The sequence below is a fragment of the Buteo buteo genome, chromosome 7 (genome assembly GCF_964188355.1).
Source record: "Buteo buteo chromosome 7, bButBut1.hap1.1, whole genome shotgun sequence".
NCBI lineage: Eukaryota > Metazoa > Chordata > Aves > Accipitriformes > Accipitridae > Buteo > Buteo buteo.
This window is the reverse complement of record NC_134177.1, coordinates 8,499,364-8,515,256: the sequence shown is the minus strand read 5'-3', so window position 1 is coordinate 8,515,256 and position 15,893 is coordinate 8,499,364. Positions and strand designations below refer to the sequence as shown.

Sequence of the window (15,893 nt, the reverse complement as noted above, 5' to 3'; positions counted from 1 at the left end):
CATAGGTTTGTATCTCTTCTACCTTTTTGCCTTCCCTCCTGCCTTCTCTCTCACACTTACACCCATCTGTAAAGTAATAAGTGTGTGTGATACTTGTCCTTTTAATGAATTCTTAAATGAATTTATAGTAAGGTGGGAAGATTATGAGAGAGATGCATTATACTTTTCATGTGCTTGGTATTCTTAGATCTGCTTTGTCACATATCCAAACATTTTTAAATGCATTCCACTGAACTTGATAGAGCAGTCCTGCGATACCCCAGGCTGTGACTGCTGGCTGCGGAATTTGTGTGTCTTCTTTGCATCTCATCCCTCTTGTGTGACTAACTTTGCTGTGAGCACTTAACTCGTGGGGAACAAAATTTTTTTCGCCACTATCTATAGAGTTTATGTTATTCATTTAGCTAGCTGTCCTAGGAGGTTTAAGTTGTGTCCTAGAAAGTGTTTGCTATTGCTGGATTAAAACCCTGCTGGCTGTTATCTGTGAAACTCACCTGTTAGTGGAAACATCAGCCGTACCTTCGACCACACACTGTACCTTCTGCATTAAGGTCTTCTCAGAATTTGTTGCAAGTGTGAGGAAAAACGCGTATTAGTGCCAAATTTCTAACAACAAGCAGATGTACTTTTTCTGCCTTTTAATACCCTGTACTCTGGAGGGTAAGGTGCTACAGCTGTTTGCCTGTTGGAGGGCACAGTTATCGATGACAGAGGAAGCGCAGTGTGGGGCTTTGAGCTTTCATAGCCCTCCTGGCAACTGCCAGCGTCCTTCCAAAGGTGATAAGCTCTTCGTATTTTATCTCTGCTGCTGGTCTCCCCAAAGCTGTGTCTCCGTGTGTGTTTCAGCATAGTTCATAGCGTCGTAGTTGTGAAAGAAACAATTGAGGATAGACAGACTCTCTGCAGCAAGCTTCTTGCTTCCATTTTCTGCAGATACCCAAAGATTTCAATTTTAAGGTTTTTGGGGTTGGGTTTTGGTTTTTTTCCCTGGCTCTTATGTACTTTACTGTGCACAGTACCACTCTGGGCAGAGAACCAACCTAAAACAACTTGTTGTGTTACTGATACAGCGAGCTTAGCTGGAGAGATTGGTGTTTCAGGCATCGCTTGGGATCCAGGCCATTTCCAGAAGTGCTTGAGGTTCAGTTATTCTCCATTGATAAAATGCAGCCGGTAGCGTTTGTCCAATTCACAGCAGTCTGAGGAAGACGTGACACCGCTAAAGCACTCGCCTGCTCTAGTGATGGAAGTTGTATATGAAGGCAGATAACAAGGCCCACGTTTAAACTCTGCAGGACATTTGAAGCATGATTTCTCTCATTTCACAGTCAGTTTGAGGCATGTTGGGAGCAACTGTCAGTGGTTTGTTTTGCAGTTTTTGTCCCTGTGTGTTTTTCTGACTCTTTTTGCATGACAGTACTTGTTTTTATTTTCAGTTCCATGTGACTCAGGGAATATTGTATCTATGCATGTGCTTATTGCATATAGTCCTGTATGTAATGTAGTCCTGTTGATTTCACTGTAATCATGAGAATCTGTCACCAGGTGCACACTTAATCCGCCAAGATTTATAGACAAATTTTAAGATTCTGTAGTAGTTGTAAAAAAAAAATAAAAATCCTCTAATACATTAAAAACTTACAAAAATTCTCTTGCATTTCAAGTGGCAGTGTTTTCTCCTCCACTAAGAAGCGTATCTGCATCTGGGCAATCCTGCTTGTCCTTGTAATATTTCACTTTTCTATCAAAAATAGTAAACTGCATTTGTCAAAGTACTAACATAGCAGGCTGCAACACTTCAGCATCTTTAAAATTACCTGTATGCCAGTCCTGGTACTGCAGTGAAAGCGTCTGTCAAACACCGTGCTCTGGGAATATTAAGCAATGATTACTGTACAAAGTTCCCATGTTTTGAACTGCTGCCGATCTACCAACAAATTCAAGGAACTTCAAATGCCCCGTGAAGGACTGCAGGCAAGGGCAATAGTCGGTTGCATGTGTTGGAAGTAAACAAATTAAGTTCATGAGTAACTGTCACACCTCCATAAGTTTTGAGGTACAGGACTTCTTAATGGCTGGGTTTCTTGTTTGGTTTGGATGTATAGACGTGGAATATATTCTTCCACCTGAATGGATTTTTGACCTTTCTCAAGTTTGTCTTATGTTCCATAAGTATCTCAATACATGCTTCTTCCGCATTTACAGGTCTTGAGATGGTATTTTCCTACACAAACACGTAACTTTCTGAATAGCACCAAAAAATTAGTGTCCTTTTGCAAACATTTTTAATCTCATATTATTAAAGACCCATTGAGTCTGAAAATTAATAATGTAACTTTCCGCAAACACGCATATTTTTCAGTGTAATTGGAAGATGTTTTGGATTACTGTCTTCAGGCCTATACAGCCAAGAAACCAATTATAGGCATGGTTAGAAAGTGATAGCATGCATTAGTCAGATTATAACAAGGTTCCAATAATGTAAAATTGCTGCACGACAAATTAGTTTGTATAGATTTTGACAGTTGTTGCCTGTAATAAACTAAATTATTAAGCAATACACAGCTGCAATGCTTCCAAAATTGGAGAAAAAGAGACTCTCATTTCCTTGTCAAAATCTTTTCCATAGAGCAGGACCACGGACGTTGGTAGGCCTGGTTTGAGTTGTTTGGTTGACTGTGAATACCTCTGTCCCGAGGTGATTTTTGTCTCCATAAGTAGATGATACACAGATTACAAGAGCTACTCTAAAGACTCTGTCAGGCATCTTCTTTTTGCTCTTAGTCCTGACAGATGCATTCACAATCTTTTGGGCTGCTATTTAGTAAACTAAGGTTTGGGGTTTTTTTAATGAATTTTATGAATAAATGGTGAGTAGATTAATGCTGCCTGTTTATTTTCACTACAAACCTGAGCCAAGAATTTAACTCAAGTCTCCTGAGAGAGTGCAAGAGCTATCTATGTTGTAACTCCGTATACCTATTGAATTGCAACTCTGAAATCCAAGAACCTGTCTTTCCCTCTAGTAAACTGTTACTACAATGCTATAAAATTAAAGCAAAATCTACCTAAATTCTAGAAATCGGGCTATTCAATCAGTAGCTTTATTATGCTTTCATATCCTGAGCTATATTCCAGCTGCAGATTTGAGAACGACTGTGGCTGCCAAATGACGTTTGTATCTACATTGGCGAGTCTCTATTTTAGTGGTGCAGACTTTAACTAGATATGACATAATTATGATATAACCTGCTTTTGGCCCAATTTAGGACCAAGTCTCACTATTTTTACATGCATACCCAAGCAAATTAAAGCCCACTTTGAGGTGTGTGCTCCATCCCAGAAGTGCCACTTAATATTTATTGGAAAGCAACTGAGGCTCCCGCAAGACGCGGTCACTGCCCGGCAGTTTGGCTCTTCCCTTCTCACAGTCAAAGAGCAGCGAGGACAGACCTTATTTCTGAGTGTCCTTGGCTGCTGTTGCTTGCGGTGTTTCAGCTCTCACACTTTTCTCCTGGGAGAACATGGTGGCACTGACTTAATGGGGGTAAATGGAAAGATGGAGGCTGCTCGCTTTCTGTATTTGTGGTGTGGGTGAATCTCCGGTCATGAATTCAAAGGCAGGCATGAAGTATGTAGCAGCTTTCTGCTCTGGGAATTGTGACAGTGATGACGGTTGATGCCATAAGATAAGCTCCTAGAGATTGTGTGTAGAATGGCAAGAGGGGAAAAAAAAAAAGGAGATACTTTTGTACTAAATTTTAGAATGGTAAAATTGAGCATTTTCAGGAATGAGAAAGAAGACCAGCTTTACAATGCTTTTGAGTGGCTTACATTTTGAAGGCTGCTTTTTCAGAAAAAAAGAGATGCAAGCTCCAGAGATCATTTTTAATGATTATGCGAAGTAGTGCCTGTAGCATTTGCAACATCAGTCATGAAACAATACTGGTGGAGGCAACCTTTAAAAAATGAAATGCTTCTGCCATCCAGTTTGGTAAAAATCATTCCTGTGTTTGATTTTTTTCACTGAGAATATACATGTAAACCTTAAAGGATTTAAGCCAAGTAGTTTGAATTATGATCAGGACAAAGAATTGGAATCTCTCTCAAAGAGAAAGAATGAGAATTTCGGTGTCTTGTTTCCAAAATAGTCTGACCAAGTAACTTTATAGACATGTTTACAAGTAGTGTCCTATGATAGTACCTAAGCAATTTATGAAAAAACAGCAACGTGCATCAGCTCCTTGGAGATACGCTACAAAATACAAATACTAAAGGAAAAAAAAAAGGGGGGGAAAAAGGAAGAAAAAAAGCCAGTCTTCCATGCATAAAGAATAATGGGACAATAGGAAATGCAAGTCACTTTGCTCCAGTACTTTAATTCTTGTGTTGTTTTCATTGAGTGTTTGAAAGACATACCTCATCTGAAGAATGCACAACATAATAAAGCTCAAAAACCTGTCTGCTCAATACATGCACCAGTCAAAGCTCATATAGGTGTACATACTGCTTCTTCCTTGATGGGCCCTCTGCAGCTAGTCAAATATCAGACTTTTTGAGCACCATCAACGTACTCTGAAAATATCCTCTGCACTGGTAATGTATGACTTCTTAAGTTGTTAAAAGGATGAATTATGGAAATGACAGTGGATAAGAAAGAGAAGGAAAGATGTGCGTTCAGTTTTGGGACATTGTCTTGAGGTAGTCAAAGCAGAACATTAATGTTTTACAGATAAAGATCTTAAACTTCATAGTTTCGTTTTCAGAATCTGGCGTAACTGTTTTGCTAACAAGTAATGTTTAATAGTAAGTTACACTTGAAGATGTGGTACTGCTGAAGCTTTGCTTGTCTGTAGCATTTTAATCCATGTCTGGTTGTCATCTACCTGGGGAGCCTTATGGAAAATGTTAGTTGTCTGGGCTATAAGCTTATGGGATAAAATTTTCCTGGGTTTTTTTTTGTTGTTTTTTTTTACTTGACTATGGTTATGATCCAAAGACTTTTAAAGTTTTGTGATGTTCAAACTTCCCTGCATATGTTTTTCAGTATCTGATTAGTGTCTCTGAGTCCCTTTTGGCAGCATTAGGGCTATTAGCGGTTTTGGTGTCTTATTCTGTGATGTGTGTTTCTGTTCTCTCCTGAAATCACTGTGTCTGCTGTTATCAAGGAAGTACCACTTTTATCATGTTTACATTGTGATCATAAATATTATTCAGTGAATTGTGATCTTAAACTTTGCACGTGATAAATGATTGATGCTGTGTTTGGTTGTGCTGTGTGTAAGCTTCTGAATTACAACAAAATATTTAGCAATCAATGCAATTCTACTTGGAAATTAAACAGATCTGCTTGCATTTCTGTCGTGGTTTAACCTCAGCCGGTAACTAAGCACCACGCAGCCACTCCCTCATTTCCCCAACCCCACCCCCAGTGGGATGGGGGAGAGAATCAGAAAAAAAAAGTAAAACTCGCGGGTTGAGATAAGAACAGTTTAATAGGACAGAAAGGAAGAAGCTAATAAAGGAAATAGTAACAATAATAAAATGACAATAATAAAATGATTGGAATATACAAAACAAGTGATGCACAATGCAATTGCTCACCACCCCCCGACCGATGGCCAGTTAGTCCCTGAGTGGCGATCCCCCCAGCCCCACTCCCCCCAGTTCATATACTGGACATGATGTCACATGGTATGGAATCCCCCTTTGGCCGGTTTGGGTCAGCTGCCCTGGCTGTGTCCCCTCCCAAATTCTTGTGCCCCTCCAGCCTTCTTGCTGGCTGGGCATGAGAAGCTGAAAAATCCTTGACTTAGTCTAAACACTACTTAGCAACAACTAAAAACAGCAGTGCGTTATCAACATTCTTCTCATACTGAACCCAAAACACAACACTGTACCAGCTACAAGGAAGACAATTAACTCTATCCCAGCCGAAACCAGGACGATTTTGTAGAGCGATTCTAAGACACCAATGTGACTTTTTCAACCCAAGACTTTGGTTTTCTCTAAGATACCTCTCCTGTTGTGTTTTTCTCTCAGGTGTGGCAAAAAGGGATCTGTGGCGCTGCTTGCAGAGTCAAAATGGAAAAGCAAATCTTGTTTTGTAGATAAACCAATCCTAATTTTGTTAACGCTTTACTTGTATTTCAGGTTTTCTGCTGGTGACTTTTGTTGGTTGGATGGTCTTTGAAATAGAGGGATTAGAGGGAATAAGTTGTAGCGAGCAGATCAAATATCTCAGTGGTAACATTTGGGTTTATGCAAATGCAGAGAGAAGCAGACCAGAAATTATGCTGCGCTCATAGGACGGACTAAAAATAAGGCCTTATTCATGCATTGAGCTCTCTGAAGATCTAAATGCATGCATTGCTTTAAGTTCAAGAGAGACTTACATTTGTATTTAATGTCAGTTTATACTGAATTCTTTTTCTGTATGCATGCGTTTCATCGCCTTAGTAGCAGTCATTGGTATAGTCATCATACAGAAAGAAAACAGCATCAAATAGTATTAACAGGTGGTCTAGTAGGGAAGACAGCAGTAAACAATACTTCAGAAAAGTAGATAATTTCTCCCTCCCTGATGGGCCACATTCAATTTATAAAATGCACATCAGTACTTTTTATGAGCACATAATTTACTTTTTTATCCTTTTTCCCCTAACTATACATGATTTAATGTCAAAACAAGCAAAAACCCTAGACAGTCATTCAAAAAAGCAATGTTACTTGTTTGTTGAAAATCTACTTTGGATTATTTTTTTTTAAATTGCATTAATTTAAGGAGTCCCAATCTAATAGTAGTAAGGATTTCAGTTACAAGTCATGGAAGAGGACAATCTATAATGGAAATTGCTGCCCAAAAGCTTGGGAGGGTTGCAAACAAAGCAATTTTAAGAGAGTAAGCCAGCCTCGTTTTGGATAGCTATATTCCTTTACTTTAGACAAGTACAAGACACACTTTTCCCTTTATTTCTTTCAGTTAGCAAAATGAAAAAGGTTTTGGAAAAAAACCCACCCATGAAATGGGCTGATCAAGGAGCACGCCCTAGTGGCAGGTTAATCCGGTGGGGCCTTCTTGGGTACCCTGTCCTCCAACTTCACCGACATTAGTCAACAGCTACTTCAAGAAAAAGAGTGACATTTTCACAGAATCTTTTTAAATTTACCATTTCTGTTGCTGTCCTGTGCCAAAACAAGTGCAATAGGTTTACATGTAGCATCATCTCATATATTGGTGGTAGTGTGATAAAATGCCTGCTTTCTAATTAATTTTGGAATGGGGAAGTAATGTATATTTTTGTATACGTTTTTTAAATGCATAGATATTTTAAGCTGCAGAGGCAAAGATTTCATGCTCACGACGCACAAATTCTTACAGAGTGTGAGCATTTTAGTAACAGATACAGTCACTAAGCTTGCCAGTTAGCATCACGTAAAATGTTGGCTTTTCAAAATCATCCACATTTTTTCAGTGTTCTCTGTTCTTGTCCTCTCCCTGAGGCTGGTAAATCTCTTTATCCCTTCCCTTCCTGCTCAACTCTTACTTTTTCTTTAGTGAGACTGTAGGTTTGCAGTTTGATCCTTCTCAGATTCTTTGAAATACTTGTAGATAGGCATCCTGTAAGAAAGAAAAGTAGAAGACTAAGCATGTAACTATGAAGCAATCCACAGCATTACTGCAGAATGAAAGTTTGAAGAGTGGATATAGTAAGGGAAATTCTACCCTGTGATGGTAGGTGAGCACCCTGTGATGTCCTTCATTTCATCACATCACTTGGTAGGAATATAATTAAATGTGAAGTTTTTATCCTACATGCTAAAAATTCTGTTCACGTCACTAAATTATATTAAAAAAACTCAAAGTGAACATATTCTGTCTGTGTAATGTGTAAGTCTTTGCAGCACATGCAATAAATTTTACTCTTATTTATTAATTTGAAACAGGATAAAAGCGTTTCCAGGATAAATATAATTTAAGGGGTTCTCTGATGGTCACATTACATGATGCAAGCGACTGCAGAAGTATCTGGCTGTTAGGATCCATCTGAAAAATTACTTTAAAGACCTGTTAAGTTGGGCTGTGCATTTAATTTTTGCTGTGTGCATGTCGGCCCTCTCTATCCCATGGCAAATTAGCTAACCGTAAACAGGTTTCCTGTTGTTGTTGTAGGCAGGCTAGTGCAATGAAGAATTTCTAGTGTTCTGTGTATGTTGTGCTTTTGTGTATGCTCTGTGGGGAATTATGGAGAGGAAAGGAATTCCTCTTAAAGCGGCTTCTGTTGAGGGTGTGGTGGTGCACTGCTCTCCTGTAGGGCCTCCTGGTTCTTTCTCCTGTTTGGCATCATTTTGGGGGTAATATCAATTATTTACTTGAAACCGAGTTTACTCTAAATGAATGAAAAATACTTAATTTAAACGTAAAATGCATGAAGTTCAAAGCGTGTAAGCATTGAAACTTATTGCTCCCTCTTGTTTGTTCAACCAGCAGGATCAGCATCTCGTTTTAATGACCTTTTGCACTATCACTGATCTTAAAGTTAAAATTTTATAAGTGTTTTAAACTTTGCTTCTGATTTTTTTTTAATTAAATTTTAGCAGTACAGTTGATATATACAGTTAGGATTGCAGAAATGATCAAGGCAGTATGTAATAGCCTAGCAGAGAATTAAAATTACGTTAATATAGGTCAGGACCTTTTCACTTATCTTGTGAGCTACTGTTAGTAAGTGTTACAGAGAAGGACCAGGATGCTTTTCAAGTCCAGTATGGTGGTACTGGAGTGTTTTTCTTAGAAATGCAGTAATGAATAAACTGACTTTTATTATGAGGAAGCCGGCGATCTCCAAGTGATGCTTTGTAGCATTTACTTCTCACACCTCTACGTCGTAGTGTTTATATCTTCTCATTCTGAAAAGGAGAACTGTTAATATGTAAATATTAATTAAATATTAATTAAACAAATGCTGCAGTTTCCTATACGGGGAGGAGTGTAGTGCCATCAGCATTCGCGGCATTCTCCCTTCTCTCGCCCGGGGCTCTTCCAATGGTTTTGGAAACTTGCATCCACTGAGCTGTCAGAGGCTCTGCAGGAAGGAGGGAGGAGAAGTTTATTTGATTCCCTTGTGAATTTAAATGTGGAAAATGGTTGCCGACCAAAATATTCTGCAGTTCCTCAATCAAAACAAGGAAAAAAACATTTTCGGGTCTTACTCAGCTTAGTAACAGACTAAATAGCAGAGAGTTTCTTAGAGGTCAATGATTAAAGATGATGGAAAGTCTTAAATGCTACATGCTGTTTAAGGCATGTGTTGCCTTCCTCGGGTTTAGTCCTTGTTTTAAGGAGGCGTTTGGGAATTTTCAGTGTTATTTGTAATGTATTTTGTGAGCCTTTATGGCTGGAGTTTAGAAAACAGTTTACAGTTTTCCTGATCCTCTTCCATTTGGGGAAGGATCATCTGTTTTACTATTAAGTATGTCCTGCTTCAAACAGCATTTTTTTAATACGTGGATTCTTTTCTTGCGGTGCCCAGACACCACTCCTGTGCTCCTACCTGCAAACCTTTCTCCTTAATCCCTTAGTTTATGTAAGATCACTCTGTAATGATTTGATCTGTAATGAATATTGGTGGTAGGAATCACTATGTTATTCAAATACAGGATCAGTAATTGTTCTGATCACAGGTGCATAATGTACTTAACTCCTAGGGAGTGTTTTAGTTTTGAAATCGCTTGTCGTAATTAACTCCATGAGGGTACTTTAAGGATTCTTTCATAAAACATGTTCTTTTTAATTTGTTGGTGTTAAATTCAGATCCAAAGTGGTCAATTTTGAAAACACTGGGTGGTTTCATCATGGTGTTGTGTTTCCTATTTTTTATCTTGCTATTGAATCATTTTAGTTGTATACTTTAGCTAACACTAAAATAAGCTACTGCATCAATACTCAGCCGTTTGTAAACTTTAATCTGGATTCTCATGAAGTTCCCCTTTGTCAATATGGGCAGCCAAAAAGAACAGAAATTCCTTTGAAGCTAATGCTCTATTCTGCGGTAGGGTTTTGTTTTCAACTAAAAGAGTGAGAAGAGGATAGAGTTGAAACTGTGCCTGTAATTTTTTAAAATAAATTCCATGTAAGTAATCAAAAGATGGTCTTTAATTTTTGTTTGTTTATTTTCTTTTCTAAGCATATATTGTAATCAGTAGGAAACTGAATGTTGTTTTAATGATTTCAGTAAAAAGACTGGTAGAAAAATAGCTTTTATCCTTTTTTTCATCCTTTAAAATAAATATTGATAGAAACTATCATAATATGGTTTGTGTTACAGGTGGTGTAATACCAAGGGCTGTACTGCTGCCACATCACAATTTTGTGGGGTTTCAGAGAGTAGTTCTGGTAAGGACACTCAATGATTTATCTATTTATTTGTCATAAAAGTGGACTGAGAGTTTAGTACAATTTAGTATTAGTAATTGCAATTACGTGCGTTTACAGTATTTGTTAGGTATCAGTTTCTGCAGTCCACTGAATCTTTACATTAAGTGTTCTTTTATTCAATGGTCTTTAACAGCTCCTTTTGGAACTGTTATTGTCTCATGTGTAAATCTATATTCATTTTGTTGAGAGTTGTTGTGATGTAACACATCAATTCACAGCATGGAAATATTACTAAATAGACCTTTTGACAAAAAGCCTTGTAAAAACTGTGTTGTCTACTTGAAAGGTAGAGTCACTATTGCATTAGTGTGTATCAGTTTTTAAAAAAGGTGGAAAAGTTACTGTGTTTCGATTATAGTATGGGTTTTTTCAAGTGCTAAAGGCTGGGCTTCCTAAAGGAAATTCTGAATATGTAGTTCATAGGGCAAATATCCAGACTGTGTGCTGTTACTAGTCTTCTCTTCTTAAATTTAATGTACAGTCACGATTTTGCAATTGTTTTCTTTAAATGTATGTAGCTGTACTCCCTCTATCATTTCTTTTGATTTTGTATACTTTCCATAAACATATTTTCTTATCTCTTCTCCATGGCTAGAGTTACAAGGGAGATGAGATTACCTTGCTTTTTCTAAGAAAGGGAAAATTCATTCTGAACCAGTCTACCAACAGCCATGCTTAAGTATTGTGCAAGAGCACAACTGAGCATTTGTCCTTTCAGCAGTAGATAACCAATATTACATTTGTATCTGTAGAATTTTTAATATATGCTGTAATTTATTTTTTTTTAAGAGATCACAATCCCTTAAAGTTTTGCTCTATTTGTGTACTATCTTAGGTGTATAGAGGGCACTCAAAGACAGAGGGAGTTTGTTTTAACAAACCTTATCTTGCGAGTAGACCCCCACAAGCTAGAGAAGGATATTGCTGACTGTTCTTTATGGCCTTGCTCTTGCAGGGAACTATTGTACTGGCTCTGCTCCAACAAATCACTTAAGCAATTGGAGTCAGTGGAACTAGAATATGTTTAAATAATCTTCTGGATTGATCTGTATCTATGTATACTTTCACAAGCTCTTTTTTTTTTTTTGTGATGGGGTACACAAGAACTTCTTAATGGCATTCTCTAGTCAACCTAAGAAAGTAGTAGTAGGTCTTTCTGTGTTGGAGATATTGGGGGAGGCTTGCTTGAGAAGGCTCTGGAGGCTGATAACTAGGGAAGCAAAAGGATGCTATCTGAAGATGCAAGTGAATTGGTGTAAAGACTGAAGCCATTTTCCCTGCTGTCATTGCATTAGATTGGTCTATCTAAAATTTTTGGGCATGGTACTATTCACACTGTATGGTTTCCAGCCCTATAGGTATGCAATACCTTGAGCATGCACAAATCATGCATGTAGACTTATCTTAGTTTCTAAATCTCGGAGTGGAAGAAAATAGGCTTTCAGATTTATATGAGAGAAATGGCATTGTGAAGTTTTGAGTAGTATTACTCAAGAATGTTAAACGGCAATTCTGCAAAGTAAAGACATCACAGCTTTATAAATATTGTAAGAAAAGAAAGATGATGGCAGCTCTTTGGAGTTTGAGAAATACTGGAAAATTTTCAAAATGTTGTGAGCTATTTGTGCAGTACTTATTAAAGTATAATGTCATCTGGAGAAGTCATGAACTTCTTCCTCTCTATCATCTCTTTATTTTCAAATAATGCTCCTATGACTGGAAATGGATGAGCAGAATTTTTCATGCATGGTACCTGTTAATTCCAGTGTTTGAGGTAAGGTAAAGATAACCTAACATGGTGGGTTTCTGTTTTTTGAAAAGCCGTCCTATCTAATTTGTTCAAATCTGAACTAGCAGAACTAGGTACTGTGATTGCTTAATTCTGCAAAAGGTAGAGGAGAGGTCATTTGTGGGACAATTTGAAGACCATTTCAGTGCAGCTGCCTATGTAATAGTAGCCTGCAGTTATAAAACATGGTGTATTTCCATCTCTGCTGATGTTTTACCTTGACTAAGCAAAAATGTTTTCTCTACACAAAGCTATGATCATGTTTCCAGCTGCACCAGTAGAGGAGACAGTTTAATTCAAAATAGCGCCTTCTAATGGAGGGGAGTGGGGGGGTGGGGGCGGTGGATCCTTATCGGACAGATGATGTATCTTCAGGTTTTGAATAGTTTGCTTCAAAGGGGATTAATTAAAAAATTAGTGAGAACAGATGTCTGATGTTGGCCTAAGCAGTCAGAAAGAGGAAATGTCCTGGGTTTGAACTTTTTATCTTAATTGGATCCTTTGTGACTTTCAGCCCATGTGATAAGAGATGCTTCAGTAGACTCTCCTGCTTCTACTGCATAAAGCCAACAGTTTTAAATTTTAAGGTTTTTATGTGTGTGCGTGTGTATAGGCACTCACACAAGCATTTGCATAAAGCTTTGAAGGATGCTTCCCCTGCAAAACAAAAACTTTATATACAACAGGCTGCTTTGCTATAGCTTTTCTATGTCCCATGTGCTATTCAGAAAAGCAATAGTGTTCTTTTAAACCATCTTTTAGTATTTTTTTGAAACTCATTGCGTATCCCTCTACAGATGTGTTCAGGTTCCTTTTACTAGTCAGACCCTCGGTACAGTGCCAAATTAGCAAGAAGAACATCTGGTTCGCTTCTTTAATCTTCTAAGATCAACAATGTAATTGCTCCTACAGATAGAGGTGACTTTACAATGTGTAGGAGCTGTCTGGGGCTGTGTTATGGCAGGCGTGTTCATCGGATCTCTGGGAGTTTTTCCTTCACAGCGGTATAAATATGCCTCTAGACTTAAACACTGATGAAGTATCAGAACTTGGCATTCATTCAAAGTTGTCCTTAGTTGAGGATAATTTGAGGTAGGTAAAATATTCTGTTTTCAACAGACAAGGAAAGAAGCTTGTTTTTATTTTTCAGGACGTTTTGTAGAAGAAAAACTGCTCTTGACAATTCAGATACTGGAACAACTCCCAGTTAAAAAAAAAGGATATATTGCAGGGTGTGGAAAATCTTGTCAAGGATGATGACTGTATTGCATGTCTTTTCTATGTTTTATAGGCATATCACCTCAGCATATATGCTATTCTTAATATTCTGACAAAAGACCCTTGATACAACTTCATTTAGAGAAAAAAATAAGCAGATGCTGAAGGCAGGAAGGGAGACCAACTTAATGTCTAGACAACCTTTGGAGGCATGACTGAGTTTTTCATGAAATGCATATACTTGAAGGGAAAAATCAATACTATTTCTTATGGAAATTCTGGTATAGCTAATATAGATGGAAACATTCTCTGCCAAAATACATAGCACTAAAGCCTAGACAGTATAGTTTTTGCTCATGACAACTTACACAGTCAAACTTTGAGATGTGGTACAGAGTAGGATGTAGAGATGTGGAGATTGAATGTCCGCCTTGAAGGCGGTTATTGTAGCAGAAACTGAAAATTATATAAATTAAGGAAAGAGGAACTTGCAGGCTTGGAAAACAATCTGTCCCTTGTCACAGAGTTACTGGGGGGTGAAGTAGTTTTGTTGGAGCTACCTGTGTCCCAGCAAGGGTCTTGTGTCTGCAGCTCAACTTCTTGTGTAGTTGAGTGTCCAGTCCCACAGTGGAAGCTGGGGCATGGGCTACACAGGTCACGTTATTGCCTCGCTGCCTCCTAGACCGTGTGTGGTGGAGGCAAGGACAGCCATGAGAGACCAACGATGACAGAATGGTGGCTCAGGAACGCCCAGTCTTTTATTTCAGTCAAAGTAAAGCAGTACTCTTCCCTCACGACCTACGCCAACAGCCTTTATAACCTGCCGCCGGACTGCTGTTTCCAGAGCTGACTCAGGCACACGTGCCCGATTGCCCAGCTGCCTTGGCTGGTGCAGCATCTCTGAGATGTTCCTTGGATTGCTGTTGCTTTATTTCTCTATTACTTCTTAATAGATTGCATCTGTATTGCAGATTGGTATATAGTGCAGAGAAAGAAGAAATGACAATTTGTGTTGGTCTCATGTTTTTGTTATTTTAGGTTGTAAATAGAAAATAGGACAAGTATGTTGATCGTGCTATGTCACAGCCTAAGACAAATGAATCACTGCGTGCTGTCTGCGACTGCAGTCGGTCCTGTTCATGAGTGGCTGTGCCCAGTCTCCTTAGGGCTAAGATCATGGATATTATACTTTTACTCTAATACTTGATTTAAATTTAACAGATGAGGGGAGCTTCGACTCTTTGAATACCAAAAATGTTTGTCAGTGTTTCTTCATTTATTTCATGGCTTTTGAGACACGCGTCAACTTGGTCTTAGGAAGTACCCAGAAAAGGCAAGTACTTCACATCCTGTTCTTCGTTAGAAGGCAATTCCAATAAGGCTTCTAAGTGATTTAGGTGCTTCTGGAAAATTTAGCTACCTAATTTCAAAGTCCACCTGGAGTTAAATCTTGAGGTGCTCAAGTAAGTACGGTTGGTTTCTGATCCACTTCAGTGGTCCTTTTTCTAAAATAAATTTGTAAGCATTAGATTCATTTTAATTAGTATGTCTCTCTTCTGAAGAATCCTCTGATTTAATCAGTTTGCCCTGCTAATTAGTCTTTAATAAAAAAAAAAAAGCCTAGGTGAAGATGGTTTCATACAGCCCTTTTGCACTTGATCTTGTTTGCATTGGTAACTGATATCTGTCCTTTAAGCTCAGACCCTGCAATTTGATTATTCTTGAGCAAAAATGTGCTACATTTCTAAGACAGCTTTTAAAGACTCATAGCTGTGGTTTGCACTTTTTAATACTGTTGTTGCATTTGGTTTTATTTGGGAACAAAAGAAAGTGGTGTTGTAGGTGGTATTGGTGGAGCGTTTATGAGGAGAGGATGTCTTGTTTTGCAGATTAGCAATCTAATAAGGCGGGGTAGCGGAGGAGTGTGGGAGTAGACATATCTAATGTAGATTCACACATCGTTCTTTTTTTTATGTTCATATGACCAGTTGCAGAAGCATGTTACTTATTATTCTTGGTTTTATGAAAGTTGAGGGTTTTTGTTTTTTTAAGGTCTTGAACTGATGATGGTTATTTACCTGCAGATTCCCACAGGCTCATTTCAGGCTGCTTTAGTAAAAAGGGCTGGATGTGAAAATGCTTGGGTAAAGGAAAGAGTTGAGTTTTTAATCTGAGGGTAAACTTTCTTAAGCCTTCTTTAAAACTCTCCATTCATGCATAATGCTGCAGTCAATCATGAGTTACACATCTTTAAATCTTTTAGGTGAACATCTTGGGGCTAGAAAGAACTTGTCAGTTTACATTTAATTTATTCTAGGCTTTAGGATATGTTTCATGGCTGTAGAGAGCTTTGAACACTAAATATGATGAATGTTAGCACATATTTTCAATACAAAATTCTGCTGTCCAACTGCAGTTAGATTCTCAATATGTTGAATATCTGGGTTA

The 15,893-nt window shown here is 38.1% G+C and overlaps 1 protein-coding gene across 2 annotated transcripts in view; it reads left to right on the top strand.

Moving 5' to 3' along the window:
• The window catches only part of TBL1XR1 (TBL1X/Y related 1), a 118,429-nt gene that overhangs the window by 67,989 nt on the left and 34,547 nt on the right, over nt 1-15,893 (top strand). Inside the window, exon 3 of one of the 2 annotated variants that reach the window (XM_075031412.1) lies at nt 10,329-10,396. The exons of the other annotated variant lie outside the window; for it this stretch is intronic. The gene's annotated coding sequence lies outside the window, so the exon portion shown is untranslated. The remainder of the gene's footprint in view (nt 1-10,328; nt 10,397-15,893) is intronic. 2 annotated transcript variants of the gene reach the window in all.